Raw genomic sequence first — 23,276 nt, 5'->3', positions numbered from 1 at the left:
GTTGAAGATGGCTGTTGGGGGGAGGGGTGCCGAGAGTTTTTATGGTGTGAGAAGGAATGGGTCTGATGCGCATTGTGGAGGGGGTAGCATTTGAATGGAGGCAGGAGATCTCTGGAGATACTGTTAGGAAGGATGGGAAAGTTGAAGAGGGGGCCAGAAAGTTGCGAGGGCTGAGGAGGGCAGTGGCGATTTTAGGGAGCTTATACCTGATGATGTTAATTTTCTTAATAAAGCAAATGGGCAGATTATTAGGAGCAAGGGATGAGGGAGGTAGAGGGATGGGGGGGCCTGAGGAGGAAGTTATATGTCTGGAACAATTGGCAAAGGCATTGGGCATGAGTTTCCATATTCATTCATTTATTCAATAGTATTTATTGAGCACTTACTATGTGCAGAGCACTGTACTAAGCTCTTAGAATGTACAATTCAGCAATAGACAGAGACAATCCCTGCCCAATAACGGGCTCACAGTCTAAACGGGGGAGACAGAGACAGACAGCAAAACCAAACAGAACAAAACAGAACAACATCATCAAGATAAATAGAATCATAGAGATATACACATCATTAACAAAATAAATAGTGTAATAAATAATACATACAAATATGCACAGTGCTGAGGGGAGGGGAAGGGGGAAGAGCAGAGGGAAAGGGGGGCTCAGTCTGGGAAGGCCTCCTGGAGGACGTGAGCTCTCAGTAGGGCTTTGAAGGGAGGAAGAGAGTTAGTTTAGTGGATGTGAGGAGGGAGGGCATTCCAGGACAGTGGTAGGACATGGGCCAGGGGTCAGTGGGACAGGTGCGAATGGGGGACCATGAGGAGGTGAGCGACAGAGGAGCAGTGTGTATGGGGCGGGCAGTAGAAAGAGAGAAGGGAGGTGAGGTAGGAGGAGGCAAGGTGATGGAGAGCCTTGAAGCCCAGAGTGAGGAGTTTTTGTTTCATGCGAAGGTTAATAAGCAACCACTGGAGGTTTTTGAGGAGGGGGAGTGATACACCCAGAGTGTTTCTGTAGGAAGATGATCCGGGCAGTAGAATGAAGAATAGACTGGAGTGGGGAGAGACAGGAGAAAGGGAGATCAGAGAGGAGGCTAACACAATAATCCAGTCGGGATATTATGAGAGTTTGTACCAGCATGGTAGCAGTTTGGTTGGAGAGGACAGGGTGGAACTTGGCAATATTGTGAAGGTGACTCTGGCAGGTGTTGGTGATGGATTGAATGTGTGGGGTGAATGAGAGAGCTGAGTCAAGGATGACACCAAGGTTGCGGGCCTGTGAGACGGGAAGGATGGTCGTGCCGTCCACAGTGACAGGGAAGTCAGGAAGAAGGACAGGGTTTGGGAGGGAAGATGAGGAGCACAGTTTTAGACATGTTGAGTTTTAGGTGGCGGGCAGACATCCAGGTGGAGACATCCTAGAGGCAGGAGGAGATACGAGCCTGGAGGGAAGGGGAGAGAACAGGGGAGGAGATGTAGATTTGACTTGTTCAAGATCACACAGCAGACAAATGGTGGAGCTGGGATTAGAATCTAGGTTCGTCTGTCTACCAGGCCCATGTACTATCCTCTAGACTTCTCTCTCCTCATTACCCTCCACTGGCTTTCTGTGCTTCTATGCATCAAACAATATCATCTCACGATTAGCTTCAAAGTTCTCATCCACCTGGCCCCACCCTACCTATTGGCTGTCTTCCCCAACTCTCTTCCAGAACTTGCTCTCTTGATTCCTCTCAAGCCAACCCTCTAGCAACCCAACCTTCACACTTTGTTCCTCTAACACCTACCTACTCTCTGAACCCAGATCTTGTCTATCCCAACACCAACTCTTCACTTTCATCCACCTTCTGGTTTGGAACTCCTTTGCCCTTCCTATTTGACAGCCACCACTCTCCCTTCCTGCAAAGTCCTACCTATCTCCTCTGAGAGGTTTTCTCCAATTAAGCCCTCTTTTCCCCTACCCATCATCCCCTCTGCATTCTAGGCTCCCTTTAGAATGTAAGCTCATTGTGGGCAAGGAATGCATCTTCTAGCTCTGTTGTATTCTCCCCAGCACTTAGTACAGTCCTCTGCATATAGTAAACACTCAACAAATATCACTGATTGATTGACTGATTGATATCCTTTTACTCTACTAGACTGTAAGCTCATTGTGGGCCGGGAATGTGCCTGTTATATTGTTATTTTGTACTCTCCCAGGAGCTTAGTACAGAGCTCTGCACAAAGTAAGTGCTCAATAAGTACAATTGATTATTTCCCCTAATTTATTTTAATGTTTACCTCCCCCATACACTATAAAGTAGAAGAGAGATTGAGTTTACCAACTCTATTGTACTGTACTTGCCCAGGGGTAAAAAAACAGCCCCTCTAGGACTGTAGATTCATTGAGGGAAGGGAATGTTTCCTTTCATTGTTATTATTGTACTCTCCCAAGTGCTTAGTATAGTGCTCTGCACACAATAAGCATTCAATAAATATGATTGACTGACTGACTGAAAGTGCTCAATAAATGCCATTGCTTGGTTAATTGTTTAGCTATGCTTCACCCTTAGCTCTCTTGCTTTTCTCCTTGCTCACATTGTTCTCATTCAATCTTATTGAGTGCTTACTTGGTGCAAAGCACTGTGCTAAGCACTTAGCACTATACTAAGCACTTTACCTTGGAACTCTCTCCTTCCCCTCTTCAGATAGAACACAGTTCTCCCCAGTCAAATCTCTCCTATAATTCCATGTCTGCCAAAAACTTTCCCCAATTAACATCCCAGCACCTTGACCCATGTCATCTCTTCAGCCAACTCTAGCACTTACACCCTACTTAGTACACATGTAAATAATTGAGCAAGTATGCATATATATGTATATATATGCACATAGTTGTTCAACTATATAGTTTTTTTTAAATCTCCCCAATTAGAAGGTAAATTCCTTGTTTGCAGGGATTTTCTTCATTTCATACTTCCCAAGCATCTAGGAGAGTAAACCATACCAATTGTACATTCACTAAATGCTATCACTTATTACTACTATTAACTATAACCACCTCTACTAACCCCTAACCCTATTATTGTTTGCACTAGTTGGCACTGACCAAGATCTCCTTGTGGACCCATTATCTTGTAGTTTATAAGTTTGGATTATTTTTTTCCTAGGTGAATTATCTTGCACTTGTGCTGGCAACAGCAGTGTGGCTTAATGGAAAAGAGCATGGGCTTAGGCGTCAGAGGTCAAGGGTTCTAATCCTGGCTCCACCACTTGTCAGCTGTGTGACTTTGGGCAATCACTTAACTTCTCTGTGCCTCAGTTACCTCATCTGTAAAATGGACATTAAGACTGTGAGTGCCACTTGGGGCAACCTGATTACCTTGTATCCTCCTCAGCACTTAGAACAGTGCTTGGCAACATAGTAAGTGCTTAACAAATACCATCATCATCATCTGACATTTTTCTGTTGGCTCTCAGCTTTCTGAGATCTTTCCTCATGGCCATTTCACATGCGAAAGAGCTTAATATCTGTGAAACTGGAGACCTTCACTGCAAGTTCCCTCTTCAGGTCAATCACTCAATCATATTTAGAACAACTGGACTAAACATTTGATTGCAAAAGAGTTAATAGGCACTCTCCCTACCGCTAGAGTTCACATCCTAGCAGGGGAGAAGATACTGAAATAACTTACAGATGAAAAAGGAAGAAGGAAGAGTGAATATGTAGGTGAATGAGAGGCGGTGTAAATCAATATTCATTCATTCAATTGTATTTATTGAGCGCTTACTGTGTACAAAGCACTATACTAAAAGCTTGGGAGAGCACTATATAACAGTATGTATGGAGGTAGTTTTTTCTAAGTTGGCTCAGAAGTGCTTAAGGTGGTAGTGAAGGGATACAACTGGGGATAGGAGAAAATGAATTTGGGAAGGTCTTCTGGAGGAGGTGAAATTTCAGAAGGACTTTAAAGGTAGAGGTGTGATCTATTGGATATGAATGTCTTATCTTTGGTTCAGTCCCTGGGACACAAAATTAAACTTCTTCTTGCAGAAAAGTAACTTTATCCCTACCTACATTTCTCTATTTTAATTAGTTTTCTATCCATAACTAAACATTCCTTCCAATTCCATGTTAACTCAGAACAAAAAAAGAAAACTTCTGATGTGAAATTTTTGACAACAGTCCTTTTGAAAACTTTAATAACATTATGTCCACTGGGGGTTCCTGGTTCTAGACCATGCATATTTACTCTTTCACAGAACCTCATCAGATTAATGAAGTTTGATTTGCCTTTAGAGTAACCATGTTATATTTCCCCCAGCAAGTTATATTTGTCACAAATCAATGAATCAATCACTGGTATTTACTGAACACTATGTACAGAACACTCTATTAAGTGTTTGGGAGGAAAATACAACAGAGTTAATAAATTCACAGGTTCCAATAGTCCAAGAGCTAAGCTATTCTAATTAGTTCTATTATTCTTTAAATTTATGAGGATTATCAGTACTATTTTCAATCCTCCACCAAATTTTCCTATGTTTTCCATTTCATTTCACAAAGATTTGCTACCTTTTCAAATCAATATATCAAGACCAAACTTGCCTTGTTTCTTACTCCAACTTTTCCTCAAACCCACACCCCATCCTGTTTCCAAGCTGACAGCCTGGCTTTATCTTTTTTTCCCAGACACTAAGATGATTGGATATATATTTCCCTCAGAACTCTGAATTTTCTATCAGGTCTCATGGAATATTCCATTTCCTTAAACTTCTTTATGTAAGCTCTCATCATGCTCCATGCAGTAACTCCAAATTTCACAGTGTTCCTTCCTCAACTATCTCCCTGCCAAGTCCCTGCCTTTCCACTAACATAGTTTCATCTTCTTTGGGCTCAAAAAATATACGGATCTTGTGCAGACTTGACCACTGTCTAAATAGATGGTCTCAGAGGCCCGTAGAGTAAGTCAGGGAAGATCTATAATTCCTATTTATCTTAAATTTTTTCTTTTTTTCAAAAAGTGAGATCTAGTATTAGGATTAGCATTAGGATCATTGCACACTATTTTACTGAACAGAAGGGTGTTCAAGAATTGTTTTTCAAAAGACAGAAGGGAAATGAGTTAGTTTGTATACTGTTCCAGAAACAGGATGGTGGGGAAACAAGTATAGTGGGTGAAGCAAGAGATAGAGTGGTGATTTGTGGAAATCTGGACCCCACAGAGGAAGCAATTTTTTTGGGTGAAAGGTGGTAGAGAAATAGAGAACTTGGCAGAATTTAGAGAGGTTTGGAAATGAAGGGAGAATCTGTTTGTGATTTCCAAAGGATGGACAACCAATGAGGAAATTAAAAAGCAGGGAAGATTTTTCATCACAAGCAGAAGGGAGTTGACTTAGGCAAGACTTTTGTAGCTGGAATTCTAACAGCCCAAACATCCTCAACCCCTTAGCATTTATTTGGTAAACAAATTTACTCAATCCATAAAACTTGAGCCTGAGAGTCAGAAGACCTAAGTTGTAATTCTGGTTCTGCCAGTTGCCTACTGTTTGACCTTGGGCAATCACTTAATTTCTCTGTGTCTCAATTTCCTCAATTGTAAAGTGCATATTCAGTACCCATTCTCCTCCTACTTAGACTGCCAGCCCACATAAGATAGGGACTGTACTCAAACTGATTAACGTGTATCTACCCCAGCTCTTAGAACAGTATTTAACACATGGTAGTGCTTAACAAATATGATAAAAAAATTTGACCTCCTAGATTAAGCCAGATATCATCAATAAGGGTATTTTACTCTAGAAAGGAAGGATATCATCATCATCACAATAACATAATAATAAATGTGGTATTTGTTAAATGCTACAATATGCCAAGCACTGTTCTCTAACTGGGGTAGATACAGAGAGACAGGTCCCAAGTGAGGCTTCCAGTTTTAAATAGTAAGGAAACAGTTATTGAATCCCAATTTTGCAGGTGAGAGCACTGGGGCACAGGGAAGTTAAGTGACTTGTCCAAGATCACACAGCCGGTAAATGGCAGAGCTCAAAAGAGGGATCAAGGCTTTTGATAGTGACCTTGGGAGAGGCCTACTCAGGGCCACACTGTGAGCATGGATATTGGGAGAGTGGCAGTCAGCAGGATTTTCCAAGACAAAGCAGCGTGGCCTAATGGATAGAGAATGGGTCTGAGATTCAGAAGGCACCTGGTTCTAATCCTGACTTGCACTTGTCCATTGTGTGAACTTGGCACTCACTTACTTCTCTGTGCCTTAAGTTACCTCATCTTTAAAATGGGGATCAAGACTGTGAGAGGGACCGTGAGACCGTGTCCAACCTGATTATCTTTCCCAGAGCTTAGTACAGTGTCTGGCTCATAATAAGCACTTAACAAATACCATGAAAAATGAGATAATAGAGGTCTGGATATATAGGAGGTAGTATCTTTCCAAATGCTTAGTACAATGCTCTGCACCCAGCAAATGCTCAATAATTACCATTATTTGATGAGTGATTTCAAGGGTAAAAGGGAGCTGGAGTTCGAAGTTACTTCTGAGGCAAAACATGCTCAGATACCTGCTCCGATCAGCACTGTTCTCTTGGCAGAAATTCAGGAAGATTTCAAATTTTCCACATATTGACTGACTAAATAACTCATTAGAATGAGAAATGGACACAAGGTTTTTGGATACATAAAGACATCTCTGAATAGCGGATAGGATTTGTTGCAGAAACTCTATGGCAGAGAGTCACTCCTATAAAATGATCAAACAAAATTAAATTCAAAGTCTTGCTGGGGATGGTAAGAAAAAAAAGAATGCGCAAGAATATTAATTTTACAAAAGGAAACAGAGATAAAATGTGAAAGTTAGAAAACTGCTGAAAACATACCAAAAAACAATAGCTTACTGATACCTGCATGGCTAGCTGGCTTAGTGATTAAAGGTCACCCTTTTGGAAATGCAAAATCCACCCTGATGAGGAGGATAGGAATGCTCCATATAAACAGTGGCAACCTGGAAATTCAGTGGGACAAAAAGGAATAAGAAGAGTGCTCTGAAAGGGCACTAGGTGAAGCAGCATAGCTTAGTGAATGGAACAATGACCTGGGAGTCAGAAGACCTGGGTTCTAATCCCGACTCCACCACATACCTGCTATGTGACCTCAGGCAAGTCACTTAACTTCTCTGTGCTTTAGTTAATAATGTTGGTATTTGTTAAGCGCTTACTATGTGCCGAGCACTGTTCTAAGCACTGGGGTAGACACAGGAGAATCAGGTTGTCCCACGTAGGGCTCACAGTCTTAATCCCCAATTTACAGATGAGGTAACTGAGGCACCGAGAAACCCAAAGTCACACAGCTGACAAGTGGCTGAGCTGGGATTCGAACCCATGACCTCTGACTCCAAAGCCCATGCTCTTTCCACTGAGCCAAGTTACCTCATCTGTAAATAGGGATTAAGATTGTGAGTGCAATTTTTTTTCAAATCATATTTATTGAGCACTTACTATATGCAAAGCACTGTACTAAGCCCTTGGGAGAGTACAATATAACATCAAACACATTTCCTGCCCACAACAAGCTCACAGTCTAGAGGTACAATGTAGGACAGGGATGCAATGTGGGGCAGGAACTGTGTCCAACTCACTTTGCTCATATCCACCCCAGGCCTTAGAACAGTGCCTGGCACATAGTAGTGCTTAAAAAATACCACAGTTATTATTATTACCATGCCTGGAACAAAATAAGTGTTTAACAAATGCCATAAAAAAGGCCCAAAGTTAATCATAAAGAATTCACTCATTCAGTTGTGAGAGCTTTCACTTCTACTGTGTGCTTCTCAATTTCCTAGTTCTATCACCTAGTTGATTCTCAAGAAATGCTGGTGATGATGACTTTTCAAATATATTAAAAGCAGGAAGCCAACTAAGGAATCTCTGGCGCCCTTTGATGTTAATGACATAAAAAGTCCATTCAGAGTTGAAAAGGAGATAGTTGTTAATATCAATGGATGCTTTAGCTCAAGCTTAAACCAGGAATATATTAGAATGTTCCCACTTCTCAGTGAAATTCTCCTAAGTGTTCTGAAGGGATTCATGGGGAAGTTGAAGGATGCTTTAATAATAGTGATGATGGTATTTATTAAATTCTTACTATGTGCCAAGCACTGTGCTAAGCACTGGGAATGATACAAGATAATCCTAACAGAGACAGTCCTTCTGGACTACTAGAAAGAGCACAAGCCTGGGAGTGACAGAATCTAGTTCTAATTCTAGGTCTGCCACTTGACTGCTGGGAGAACTTAGACCAATAACTTCACCTCTCTGTGCCTCAGTTTCCTCATCTGTAAAATGGAGATTCAAAACCCATTCTCCTTCAATCAATCAATCAACCAATGGTATTCATTGAGCACTTAAACTGTGTGCAGGGCATTGTACTAAGCACCTGGGAGAATAAAATACAAGAGTTGGTAGACACATTCCCTGCCCCAGTGAGCTTATAGTCTAGAGAAATTTAGTTTCCTACCTAGATTGTGAGCCCCACTTGGGGCAGGGACTGTTTCCAACCTGACTGATGCTTATCTAACCCAGTGTTTAGAACAGGGCTTGGTAGGGCATGTTATATAGTAAACACTTAACGAATGCCATAGTCATCAATCTCCAAGTGCAAGACTTACAGTCCAAGAGGAAGGAAGAACCAGGTATCTCATTCCCATTTTATAAATGAGGGACTGAGGTCTAGAAAAATTAAGTGACTTGCCCAAAGTCACCCAGAAAGTGAGTGACAGCACTAGGACTTGACACTGGGACCCCTGCCCTGTAATCCTATGGTCTTTCCACTAGGCTACATTGTCTTTGGCCATCAGCAGATCACTATCATATCTCCCATATATTGAAAAGGGCCCCAAAATGACCTTGGAAATTCTGGGCAGGTGACTCTCACTTACATAGCTGGCAAAATAGCAGAAAATATAATTCAATTTGGGATCACTTAGGAAAAATTACAGTCTTTTGGAGGAAAGACAACATGGTTACCTTAAGAAGATATCTTGCTTCATTAATTAACTATGCTATGAAAGGGTCAGTAAGCAGGTGGCTTTAGATAAACAAATGGGAATATTATTCTTAGAGTTTTCAAAACATCTCTGACAGAAGTCTTCCTCAAAGGCTTAAAAAAAAATCTCTTGAGCCTCATGGGACTGGAGAGAAGTGAGTAAAGTAATGAATGATTAAAAGATAGGAAACGAAAGGTCGGGAAAAGTGGCCACTTTTCAGGACTATGCCTATGATCAGTTCCAAGACAAGTTATAGTTAATGTTCCCATAAAGGACTTTCCAAACTTGCGGATGACACTAAACTCTTCTGATACTATACAGTTGAGACCAAATATGGAAAGAATTCATACTACTCAGTAGGCAGAAAAGTGGCAGATGAGCTTCAGTGTGAGCAAGTGCAATCCATCAGTTGTTTTAACTGATCCCTCACTGTGTACAGAGCACTGTACTAGGTGTTTGGGAGAGTACAAAACAATAGAGTTGGTAGGCATGATCCCTGCACACAAAGAGCTTGCAGTCTAGTGGGGGGTAAAGCCATTTTGGGCAGGGAATAAGTCTGTTATTTTGTTACACTGTACTCTCCCAAGCTCTTAGTACAGTGCTCTGCACATAGCAAGAGTTCAATAAATAGGATTGATTGATATTAAAATAAATTTGAGATAGGGAAGTAGAAGAGTAAAATAAGGATATGTACATAGGCGGTATGGGACTGGGGGTGGGGGAGTATGAAAGTATTTAAGGGTCTTGTCTTATGTTCTGAGGTATCTCTGACCCTTAGCGACACCATGGATACATCTCCCCGAATATCCCACGTCTATCAGCAATCATTGTGGTAGTGTATCATAGAGCTTTCTTGGTAAAAATATGGAAGCAATTTTACCACTCGCCTCCTTCCATGCAGTAAAACTTGAGTCTCTGCCTCGGCTCCCCTCACATGCCACTGCTGCCCAGCACAGGTGAGATTTGACTTGTAAACAGATTGCCTTCCACTCACTAGCCACCTGTCCCAGCTAGGAAAGGAATGGATAATGCCTCCATTTGACATATCCATTGACCATGCCTCTGTCTCCCTCCCATAGTCAAGACTGGTAGAGAACTGGGAAACTCTCCAGAGTGATCCTGAGAGGGGGTTTAAAGAGTAGAGACCCAAATATATAGATGGTGCAGAAGAGAGGACGAATTGGGCGGGGAAAAGAGAAGTTAGTCAGGAAAGGTTTATCAAAGGAGATATTTAATAGGCCTTTGAAGATGGAGAGTGTGATAGACTGTGAATATGGAATGGGAAGCAGTTCCAGGCTAGAGGAAAGATCTTGAGCAAGTCACTGTTGTGAGAGAGACAAGATCAAGGCACAGTGAATGGACTGGTATTAGAAGATCGTAAGTGTGGGCTGAGTTGTAAGTAAGGAGATTAGTGAGGTAAGATAGGAGGGAGATTGCTGATTGAGTATCTTAAGGGCAATGGTAAGAAATTTCTGTATGATACATAGATGGATGGACAATTATTGAAGGTTTTTGAGGATTGGCAAGATATTCATATAATTGTTTTTAGAAAAATGATCCAGCGCAGAAGAGAAAAGTATGGACTGGAGTGGGAAGAGACTGGAGGCAGAGAAATCAGGGAGGAGGCTTGATGCAGGATTTTGGACCCTTGGCTGTAAGTCACGATTCAGAGAAAAGTTCTTGAAATGCTGTTGGATTTAATAATAATCATGGTATTGGTTAAGTTCTTACTATGTGCCAAGCACTATTCTAAGCACTGGAGTAGGTACAAGATAATTAAGTTGGACATAGATCCTGCCCACATAGGGCTGATAGTCTAAATCCCCATTTTACAGATGAGGGAATGGAGGCACAAAGAAGTTAAGTGATTTGCCAAGAGCACACAGCAGAACATGTGGTGGAGCTGGGATTAGAACATAGGCCCTTCTGACTCTCAGGTCCGTGCATTTTCCACTAGGCCACGTTGCTTCTCTGTATTGAAGAGGATGCCTTCAAAACTACTGTGGAGAGCCCTTATTTCTAGTTGGGTTTTTTTTTCCATTTTAGAGTTTTTTCGTGTTAGATGCTTTTTATCGCCATCATCATCAGTATTTATTGAGTACCTTCTATATGTTACAATCTCTGAGAGGAGAGTATACATGAATTTACTCTTTCATCAAACCCTTCTCATTAAAACTTTTCATTTAAAAAAGTGTGGGGCTGCCTTGCTTTCAAACAATGCAAACTATGCAATGTCAGAACCACAAAAATGTGGAAGTGCTGAAGACCACTTTTTGAATTCTGTCCAAAAAGTATTTGAATTTACTTGGCCCTTGGGCTCTAAAACATTTCAATCAGGGTCTGATTGTTATAACCAATCAGTCAGTTAATCAAAGTATCAGTGGAATGAAAATCCCTGCCCTCAAGAAGTTCACAATTAGCTTTGTCAAATGCATTCGCTTAGTGTACAGTAGCAGCCAAAAGGCCATCAAAATCCTGAGCATTTTTCAGGAAGGGTTCTGCAAGCAACTGTCAAATACCACAATTATATTGTTAATCATTATGATTATTGTTATTAAAATAACAGACTTTGGCTTTTGCATGACACATGGAGGGAAAGGGAATAACTGAAGGTGGACTCTTGGTCTCTAAGGATATCCTACTATGGGTTAGGAGTGAGGTGGGGGCATCTTAAGTATTGGAACTCTGATCTGGGTGGCCCCTCCCCACCGGCCTCCCTCTGGCATCCCTGCCCTGATCTCCTGGCTGGTGTGGGGAGGAAGAGAGAGAATGAGCTGTTTAATGGGTGGGGAAAGGAGAAAGCCCCCATGCCATGGTTTATTCATTCATTCATTCAATTGTATTTATTGAGTGTTTACTGTACGCAGAGCACTGTACTAAGTGCTTGGAATGTACAATTGGGCAACAGATTGAGACAATCCCTGCCCAACAATGGGCTTACAGTCTAAAAGGGGCAGACAGAGAGCAAAAAATGTGGAACAGGGACTGTGTCCAATCTAATTATCTTAACTACTCCAGCACTTAGAAGAGTGTTTGGCCATAGTAAGTACTTTACAAGACCATTATTATATTATTATTATCAGGGATAGTTGGGCATTTCAGCCATCCTATACTAGGCCCAAGAATAAAGTGTCCCAACCCAAGGCTCTTCACTGGCTGACAGCAGGTCTAGCATGAAGATAATAGCCCTTCCTTTGTTAATCAATCTGTGGTATTTATTGAGTGCTTTCTGTGTGTGGATCACTGTACTAAGCACTTGGGAGAGTATGTAGAGTTGGTAGACATAATCCCTGTGGCAAGTGTCTTCCTACTTCTCCACTAAAACTAGTACAGTGTAGAATAGGGACTCCATTCTAGACTTTAATATAGTAGTCTCCCAGGCACAAACCATTACTGACAATGGGATTAGAATGGGTGCATGTTTTTACATCAAACCTATTATGTTTTAGTGCAAGCCCTACTGGCAGGAACCATGGCTTTAACTAATTAAAAAAGGACCAAAGGCTGAAGTGATGGACACATAATAGAAAATATAATAAATCACCAAGCCTTTACTTCTAAGGGATGGCTAGTTTTCACTAAACTACAAAGGAAACACTAATGCAAGCATTTAACTCCACATGCCATTTGGATTAAGGGTTTTTGATAGAGAAAACAAGCTAGAGAATATGAGACAAAGATGCTCATTTTCACAGGGGCAGAGGTAGCAGAGTTTGGTACTTTAGTTTCTAGTGGGGGAAAAGCCATGATATCAAAACCCAGGATTTGGTAGTATGCCGGGAACAAATGAAACTAAAGCAATTGAGCTTGGAAAAAGCTGTCTTTTGAAAGTAAAAACACCTTCAAATCTATTTCCTTCAGGAATTCTTTTTATATCTTCTTTGAAAATCCATTTAATACTGACAACCACATTTCAGATGATTGGCATGAGCAGTTTGTTGAAGCGACACTGCGCAGCCACATGGTTTGAGGATATACAGTTTGGGATACTTTTGGAAACAAAGGCCTAACACTCAAACTTTTTTGGTTTTCTGAATATATTGGCAGGAAATACATAAAAACACACTTTACCACCTCGCTGCCACTTGCCTATGTGACCATGGGTAAGTTACTTAACTTCTCTGTACCTCAGTTCCCTCATCTGTAAAATGGAGATTAAATACCTGTATTCCTTCTCCCTTAAAATGTTAGCCCTGTATGGGACAGGGACTTTGTCCAAACTGATTATCTTGTATTTACCCCAGCTCTTCGACAGTTCTTGGCACAGAGTAAGTGCTAAACCAATACCACAGTTATTATTATTTTTCTCATTATAATTATTATCTACCATTTTTAACCATCTATATAAATAACATTTTAATATAAAATTTAGAGTGCAGGCACACTCAGCAATCAATCATACATATTAAGCTCTTACTATGTACAGATTGCTTGGGAGAGTACATCAGAATTAGCAGACATGTTCCATGCCCATAACAAGTTTATATTCTTGAGGATATGCCTTGTGATTCATCATCATCACCAACAACAGCATTACTATATCATAAATTGTTTATTTATATTAATGTCTCCCCCTCTAGACTGTAAGCTCACTGAGGGTAGGGAATATTTCTACTAACTCTGTTGTATTGTTGCACTCTCTCAAGTGCTCAGTACAGCACTCTGCACACAGTAAGCACTCAATAAATGCCATTGATGATTAATCGAGGGCCAACAATAGGCATTGCACTGTATTGGGTATGTGGGGAGCATGAAATAGAAGAAAAAGATGCAATCGCTGTCTGTGAGGAGCCTATAGTCAGAGGTGTTGATACTTTTGAAAGAAAATCCTGCCTACTTTTATGGGATGCCTGAGAAACTGGCTTGAAAAATAAGTCATTTTTGCTCTTGTTGCCTGCATTGTCTTTTATCTTTGATATGTTTTTGCACTTTTATTTTTCATCATTCCTTATATGTCCAGTGACAGTTCCCAATCTCCTTCTCTTCTTAGATTATGAGCCCCTTTTGGGGCCAAGGACCATGTCTACTTCTTAGCTGTGTATTTTTTCCCCAGTGCTCTGAACACAGTTAAGTGCTTCATGAATGTTACTGAATTAATATGTGACCTTCATGTAGCTTGTTTGTCTTTACTGGACTTTTAATATTTGTATCATTAAATTCCCTCCTTCTCCTACTACAATCCAGCCTGCACACTTTGCTCCTCTAATGCTAACCTCTCACTATACCTTGTTCTCATCTAGTTTGCTGCCACCCTCTCAACAACATCCTGCCTCTGGCCTGGAGCCCTTCCTCCTCATAATGACAATCACTCCCCTCTGCTTCAAACCTTATTGAAGGCACATCTTTTCCAAGAGGCCTTCCCTGATTAAGCCCTCTCTTCCTTCTCTTGAACTCTCTTCTCCTTCCTGACTTGCTCCCTTTATTCATCCCCCTTCCCAACACCACAGCACTTAAATACACAGTTGTAATTTATTTATTTATAAATAAATTTATGTCTGTCTCCCCCTCTAGACTGTAAGCTTGCTATGGACAGGGAATATGTCTGTTATACTGTACTCTCCCAGGTGCTTAGTAAGTGCTTAGTGCATGCAGTAAGCACTGAATAAATATGATTGACTGAATGACTGCCTCCCTGACTCCTATTACTTTACATCTTAACCTGTTCATGTTCGTGGATGTTAATTTTAATTAACATCCTGTTAATTTTACCCCACAGGTCTATCAGTATGACTGACTCCTCTTGAAGTCCTTGGTAGACTTGTATGAAGAAGAGACAGGCAGGGATGTAGAAGAATTAGCATGGAGAACCAATATTTTCTCTTCAGACTTGGTAAAGACTTACAAAGAAATGGAATTGCAATAGAGCACCATTTATATTCCCACTACTGAATTCCCTCTCCTCACAGGATGCCCCAGGCTGTAGAAAGCTTCTCAGTTGTTCTCTCCATGGATTGAGTGACCCTATTTATTCCTTGACATCATTTCCTGAAGCGAACAACAAGCATTGGTCTTTTGTGTATAATTTTGGAAGCCTAGCCATTACGTTTGCATTCTCCTTGACTAGCCCATGTTTCTAAGTGACCTATTTCTGTTCAGTAAGCTGGGGCTTGAGAGTCCTGGGAATGGCCCCAGCTGTTTAAGCCTGGCTACTCCTTCAGGAATAATTAACTGTAGTGCAGAAGTTATCTCTGTCAATGTAACAAGAAACCAATAAAAATTACTATTAGTGCTGGAGAGCTATTATTTGCCTTCTAGGACAGCAGTTCTGCAAACACATGTCTCAAGTTGAATAATTGGATATTTAGATGAAAGAGTGTTGATTTTTCCTTGCTCAAGAAATGAGACCTGCAATTCCATTGTTCTGATTGGCCAGGGTCATTTTCCCCATTAACCCCTTCTTTGCATAGTAAGTCTGGCAAATGAGATATAAAGTCCTGGTCTTTTTCAGGCCCTGATGGGGAAAGTTTTACCACTTGATTTTCTTGGAGAAAAGCCCAGCTAAACAACAGCAGGCATGAGATAATATTGCTTCTATGCTTATAAAAGATTAGTAAACACCAAACTACCCAAGGAAAAGTCACGCCTAATGTAGAATAACAATTGAGTATTTTAATATCAGAGCTACTCAGTCCATCTCTCTTTTCCTTTTTAAAAGATAGAAACATGGCATTTTCCCATAGGAAAACATGAAAATGGAGCTTCAGTACCTGTTATTGGGAAAAGTGAAAAGCTGAAATGTATCCCATAGTTACCATCAAAAATAAGAGAGTGAGCACCTATGCTTGGAAAAGATAAATGGAGCAATCTGGCATCTCAAAAGAGCAGCCTGGTCCTGTTTACCACCATTCAGCTGTTTGGAGTCTTTTAACTTAGGTTTCTGGGACTAACATTATTGAGGGATTTTTTTCCCATTTCTCTTCCTTTGTTTTCCATCACCCCACATAGATCCACAGTGAATCTGGGACCTGGAAATTGATGTTTCTGGATGCTTTTTTTGTAGAAAGAGAATTACCAGATAAATCTGTTCAATCTCTTCAGGCAAAGAGCAACATATTGCTTTTTCTTAAATAATACCATATGCTACCATGATTCTGAGTTTTAGAAATAAAATCATGTTTCAAAATACACAGATGATGAATTTAAACCCAGTTTTTTAGTTTATCAGAAGAATAAAGGGCAGATTTTTCTTTATGATCAATTGTCTCTTGATCCAAGAAGATTTCATGGAAAAAGTTGCATTGCTGTCTTCAGTGATGGTTCAAGGTAGGCCAGTGGGAGGAAGTTGGAACTGTGGGCTATTTGTGTAACACTTCTTTGGTGAGAAAATGTATCTTTCTGAGTAATTCTAGTGGGGCTCAAAGTCTAAATAGGAGGGAGTAGGATTTAATCCCCATTTTACAGATGAGGAAACCGAGGCACAGAGAAGTTAAGTGGCTTTCCCAAGGTCACCCAGCAGAAAAACAGCAGAGCCAGGATTAGAACTCAAATCCTCTGACCCTTGTTCTTTCCACCAGGCCACAATGACTCCAGTGTTTGAATGGTTGAAGAGCTCTGCTGTTCTCTGGTTCTTCCTCAGGTTTGAACATGCATACAACACTACACTTTGAACCTCTTTAAGCATCATGGGGCAACCAGGAGTCATGGCCAAAATTCAACTTTGAGCAATCCAAGCAAGCGTTCCAGATTCAAAATCACATTAGTCGCCATATCATCCTGGGTGGAAATTTGATTCAGTGATTATGTTCTTACTCTCTAGTTATCACCATTATCATCAATATTTATTGACTGCCTACTGTGTGCAGAACACTATTAGTAAGCTCCTTGAAGGCATAGATTGAGTCTTTTAACTTTCTTATACTCTTTCAAGCTGAAAGCATTGTCCTCAATGAATAGTATTCATTGTTTATTATGCTAGGGTCTTGGAGGTTATAAGAAAATTAGACGACTGTACTCATGCTCAAGCTGCCTCCCCTTTCTCCCCACCCCTCCTACTGGAGAATTTTATGAAGTCTGAAGAACTAATGAAAGCAGAAACGTAGGGGAAACATATAACATACCAGGTGATTAAGGGAGATGTTGGTTTTAACTTTCACATATCTAGAATCCACCCTTTCAAACTGCAGCCATATGATTCATAATCCATGCATTTATCCTATCTCATCTTGATTACTGCACCAGCTTCCTCCCGACCTCCATGCCTCCTGTCTCACCCCATTCTAGTCTTTACTTCACTCTGCTGACCAGATCATTTTTTCTAAAAAATCAATCAGTCCACATCTCCCTGGTCCTCAAAAACCTCCATCCTACATCTACTTTCACATCAAACAGGGACTCTTTATCATTGGTTTTAAGGTTCTCAATCAGGTGTCCCCATCCTATTTTACCTTGCTGATTTCCTACTATGACCCAGCCCACACTTGACTCCTCTAATGCCAACCTACTCAGTGTACCTCAGTATCATCTATCTTACTCCCCATCCCTTGCCCAAGTCCTTCCACTGGCCTAGAGCTCCCTCCCCCTCTATATATTACAGACTACCACTTTCCTCATCATCAATGCCTTATTAAAATCACATCTCCTCAAGAGTCCTTCTCCATAATAATAATAATAATAATGTTGGTATTTGTTAAGCGCTTACTATGTGCAGAGCACTGTTCTAAGCGCTGGGGTAGATACAGGGTAATCAGGTTGTCCCATGTGAGGCTCACAGTTAATCCCCACTTTACAGATGAGGTAACTGAGGCACAGAGAAGTTAAATGACTTGCCCACAGTCACACAGCTGACAAGTGGCAGAGCCGGGAGTCGAACTCATGATCTCTGACTCCGAAGCCCAGGCTCTTTTCCACTGAGCTCTCTGCTCCATCTAAGCCCTCCTTTAAGTACTTGATATTCAAACCCTCCCTCAGACCTACAGCACTTACGTATATATCCTTATAGCTGAACATTTCCTCTATGTGTATTGATTTCACTGTCTGTCTCCCCCTCTTGACTGTAAGCTTTTTGTGGGCAGGGATCATATCTACAAACTATTGCATTGCACTTCCCCAAACATTTAGTACAGTGCTCTGCATACAGTAAGTGTTCAGTAAATAACACTGATTGATTGATTGAATGGAAGATGGAGACTCTTCCAATCAGTAATGATCCATGTTTTTAAGATAACAGAAGAAGGCACAATAACTTGTTTATTCTGAAAAGGGTCTGTAGATATGGATATAGTTACAGGAAACAAATTTTCAAGAATTAATGGTTGTATTTCTTCAGGGATAGAATGATGGATTAAGAGAGGATTCACTGGCCAAGTTTGTTGCCTTGATCAAACCATCAGGCATTATTTCTGACCGACTTAAGAGTCAGACTGATTAAGACCTGCTGCCGAGGATTCTTTTTCTCTTATTGCTAAAAATGGGCAATTGGAGCCCATCAGTGAACAGAAAAAGTCTTTGGAGTTTGAAGGAGGGGAGGCCTTTTTTTGTTAAATAAAACAATTCTCTTTAAAATATGAAATAAAATTAAGAATAACAGTAGTGGTATGTTAAGTGCTTACTATGTGCCAGGCACTGTAATAAGGGCTGGGGGAGAGTCAGGTTGCACACAGTCCCTGTCCCACATCACGCTCACAGTCTTAATCTGTAAAATGAGGATTGAGACTGTGAGCCCCACGTGGGATAGGGACTGTGTTCATACCGATTTTCTTGTATCTGCCCCAGCCCTTAGTACAGTGCCTGGTGCATAGTAAGTGCTTAACAAATACCATAATCATTATAAATCCCCATTTTACAGAAAAGTTAACTGAGGCACAGAAAAGTAAAGTGATTTGCCCAAGGCTACACAGCAGACAAGGGGCAGAGCCAGGATTAGAACCTATGATCTTCTGAGTCTCAGGCCTGTGCTCTATCCACTAGGCCATGTTGCTTATTCACACGACTGGCTCATCCCTTCAACATTCTGTCTCCAACAATGGCAACAATGAACACTTGGAGGAACACTGTGAGGCTTGCTCTCTTTGACATCCATCTTCACTGTTTCACATCACACATACGTCACACACACACACCTCCTCTATTTCTCAAATGCATTTTGATCCCATGAATGTTTACAGCGTATACACCTCCCTGTGAAAACAGATTCTGTACACTTAGCACCTGCTCAGTGAGAAAGATTTCCCTACTCTTTATTTAAATGCATCACCATGGTGTGGTAGGGTTTGGAGAACCAAAGTATGCTCTACCCAAAACTTCAAATGTCTTCCTTTGTCATTTTTTGGCCTATTCTTTCATGAAAAGATCTCCATCCCTTGATTATCTTAGTAGCCCATTTCCATCTCCTTTTTTGTCCTTCCTAAATGCAACAACCTGTATTGCACGCAATATTCCAGATACAGTTATTCTATAGTTTCATGAGAAGCAGCTTGGTCTAATGGATAGAGCATGGGCCTGGGAGTCAGAAGGACCTGGGTTCTAATCTTGGCTCTGCCACTTGTCTGCAGTGTGACCTAGGGCAAGTCACTTCACTTCTCTGTGCCTCTGTTACCTCATCTGTAAAATGAGAATTAAGACTGAGCCCCACGTGGGACAGGGACTCTGTCCAATCTGATTTCCTTGTAACCACCCCAGCTCTTAGTACAGTGCCTGGCACATAGTAAACACTTAACAAATACCACAATTATTAGTATTACAATGGCTTTATTGGGTTTAAAGATATGTGTTTCTATTTGTTTTTTTCTTACCTTTCTAATAACACTAACTTTTCTGCACCAGGGGAAAGACTGAAAAGAAGAGAAATAATTTCATACAACTGTTCCAGCCTCCTTTCATACTAGCTCTCTCCCCAAATGGCCATCCAGGATGGAGCTAGGCTCCATCTCATTCTTCCTCAGCATGCCTGGACTCTAGAACTGCCCTGGGGCCACCTAACATTGTCATTGGACAGGTAGGGCTAGAGGGAGGTGGAAAAGTTTAATGTTTACCCTAACTTTCAAGAGGGCATCAGGGAGACTGAAGTGGGCTGTGAAGCAGTGCAGGACTCCAAAATCATGAATCTGGGCCACACTGCAAGATCTTGGCTAAGATTGATTTGGTGCTGAAGGCTGGATTTGTCCGGGGGAGGTTTGTTCAGATGGGGATTTTTCAACTGGAAAATTTATTTCAAAAATTATGCTGGCTTCTGTGCAGCACTGGACACATTCTTGCAAATTAGCACAAAGTCAGTGATCAGCAGTAGAGGTGGGATTTCAGAGACGAACTCTCTTATAGACTTAATCTGAAAGTTCCAATCATCTTAGAGGTTTCTTTCAAGTCTGAAAATCAATAATCCAGTAAGGACCTCAGCTGCAAACAAGTGGTTTACCTTTTTAATATGGTTCAAATTAAACTTTTCTCCTTAAATTGATTTCTGACTCTCATTAATAATTCAAGTATCACAGTAAAAGACTGTTTCCCCAGCAGAGATTTCTAAGATTGAACTGGAAGGAAACTCCAGAGGTCCTCAAACCTATTACTCTATTTCCAGGTATGGCTGCAAATCACTATGTGATTTGTGCTTTAATCTTAGCCCCTTCACAGATCAGTTACAATACAGTATATAAACTTTTCATTCTTTGCAAAAATTTTTTCTCTGGTAAATTTCTCTCTCCCTCTATCCTCCACCTCTTTCTCTTTCTCTGTCTCCCTTTTCCTCTCCCACACCCCTCCTTCCCTCTCCCCATTTTCCCCTCATCTCTTTCTCCCTCATTCACTGTAACTCCCCTCCATTTTTGTTTTCTTCCCTGCCCTTAAAGAATGTTGTGTAAGGGTAAAGAACACAATATATGTGAAATATGAAGTCTGTTAGAGCGATACATAAAAGATGATACATAATATACAAATAATATAAAATCCAAGCACAATATTAATGTTTAATCTGAAAGAACACTGTGGTCCTACAGGCTCTTGGTCCTAAGGGTCAAAATTACTCTGTGCAGAACACTGTTGTGTTTGGGAGAGTACAATATAACAAAGCTCATTTAGCATTTTCATCACTGAAACAAGTACGATCTTCTTATGTATAATTCTTATAGTTTGTTTCTTTGAAATGATAATGAGATTATAAAGAATGAGAGCCTAAAATGGGCATTAGTAATAATTAAAATTAATAACGAGCATTTAATAAGCTGATGCCTAGATATGATTCAATTTCGGCCAGCCTTCCACAGAAAGGTCTATGTAGTACAAAGTAACTAATAATGTCAATTTGGCTAAGTGTGTAATATTGTTTGATAGCAGCTGCCTGGTTTCTATTTCTATGGAGACTGAGTGTCTAACCTTTCATATGTTACTTGGAAAAAAATCAACTTTGGATATTCATAAAAATGCAAGGTGATGATGATAATATCGTTGTTTTACCAGGTGTTAAATTGTCAGGTTACAGAAGTGGCCTGTCCTTATCATACACTGCATAAGGGCCGAGCTGAGAGTGTGATGATTTGGGTTTTGGACACAGATCTACTTCCTGAGGTCTGAGAGGCAATGGAGAAAGATTGGTGGAGGTTGGGGGGCTGGGGAAGAGAGAGGCAGTTATGGCATCCACTGCTCTGCTGCCAATGCCCAGGTCAAACTAACTTCTTGGAGCAAACTGAGACAATTTTCAGGATTCCAGGTGTTGAGCAGGCCTTTGGACTTGTGGAAGAAGCATGGGCTTGAGAATATGGGGACCTGGGTTCTAATTCCCATTCCACCACTTGCCTGCCACTTGACCCGGGGCAGGTCATGTAACTTCTCAGTTTCGTCATCTGTAAATGGGGATTAAATGCCTGTTTTTCCTCCTACTTAGACTGTGAACTCCATGTGGGACAGGGACTATGTCTGATCAGACTGTTTTAGAGCTACCCTGAATTTAGTAATGTGCTTGACACAGTATAACTACTTAACCAATACAATTATTACTATTTAAATAGACTGAATCAAACTGTGAGATGTAAATAATGAACCACCAAACCCAAGCCTACCATACAGTTAATCCTAGTCCTCAGAAGAGGTCAGCTCCCCAAACAAACGGACACACAATTAAAGCCATCTCTGCCCTCCAGCCTTTCCAAATGTTTTTACCTGCTGTAACCTATCTCCACAGCTTCCTAAATCTCTACAGCCCTTCTAGGCAGCAGAAGCTCAATTCCCTGAAAGCTGTGAAAAGTGGTCCCATTGGGAACTCAATTGAATGGCTTTTCTGAACTGCTCTGCTCTCTGCCCTGTGACAAAAAAAGAGGCTCATAAGGGGAGTTAGAAGGTCTGGGGTTTTAATCCTGACTCTATTTGTCTGCTGTGTGACTGTGACCTTGGGCAAATCACTTCACTTGTCTGTGCCTCAGTTACCTCATCCATAAAGTGGGGATTAAGACTGTGAGGGCAATGAGGGACAGAGACTATGTCCAACCTGATTAGCTTGTATTTCCCAAGCTCTTAGTACAGTACCTGGCATGTAATAAACGCTTAAATTAAAAAGAAAAGAACGGGAAAGTCTTTTCAGTGTTAGATTTCTCTATCCCTTCTTCCTCTTCCTTTTTGCCTCTGTCTCTCTCTCTTTCTCTTCCTTTCTGCCTTGGTCATGGAGTTGTTCTCCATCACAGACCAAGGCTTTTCCCTCTAGACTGCAAACCTATTGTGGGCAGGGAATATGTGTATCAACTCTGTTATATTGTACTCTCCCAAGAGATTAGTACAGTGCTTTGCACACAGTAAGTGCTCAATAAATATGATTGATTGGAGAGGCCATGGTTTCTAGTGGAGACGCCTTTACCAAGCCTCAGACAATCATAATTATTGAGCACTTATTGGGTGCAGAGCACTGTACTAATCTCTTGGGAGATACAAAAGAACAATAAACAGACACATTCCCTGTCCACTGCAATCTTATAGCCTAGAGGGGTTCAGGGGCTTGTGCTAGGTTGGATCTGCCCTGGTATTGCAAGGCATGCCACTAAATGTCCTCATTCTTCTTGACCAGGCCTGGTGCACCCATGTGAGTAGTGCTGGCAGACACACAAATCTGGACTCTGGTCGACACTTGCCCATTCATTTCCAGTTATTTTTAGTAATAATAGTAATAATAATAACAATAATGGTATTTGTTAAGCACTTACAATATACTAAGTGGTGGGATGGATACAAGCAATTTGGGTTGGACACAGTCTGTGTCCTGTTTGGGGCTCACAGTCTCAATCCCCATTTGTCTCTCTGGGAATAACTAGTCCCAGAGAAGCGAAGTGACTGGC

Source organism: Ornithorhynchus anatinus, chromosome 7 (genome assembly GCF_004115215.2).
Source record: "Ornithorhynchus anatinus isolate Pmale09 chromosome 7, mOrnAna1.pri.v4, whole genome shotgun sequence".
NCBI lineage: Eukaryota > Metazoa > Chordata > Mammalia > Monotremata > Ornithorhynchidae > Ornithorhynchus > Ornithorhynchus anatinus.
This window is presented reverse-complemented; position numbering follows the sequence as displayed.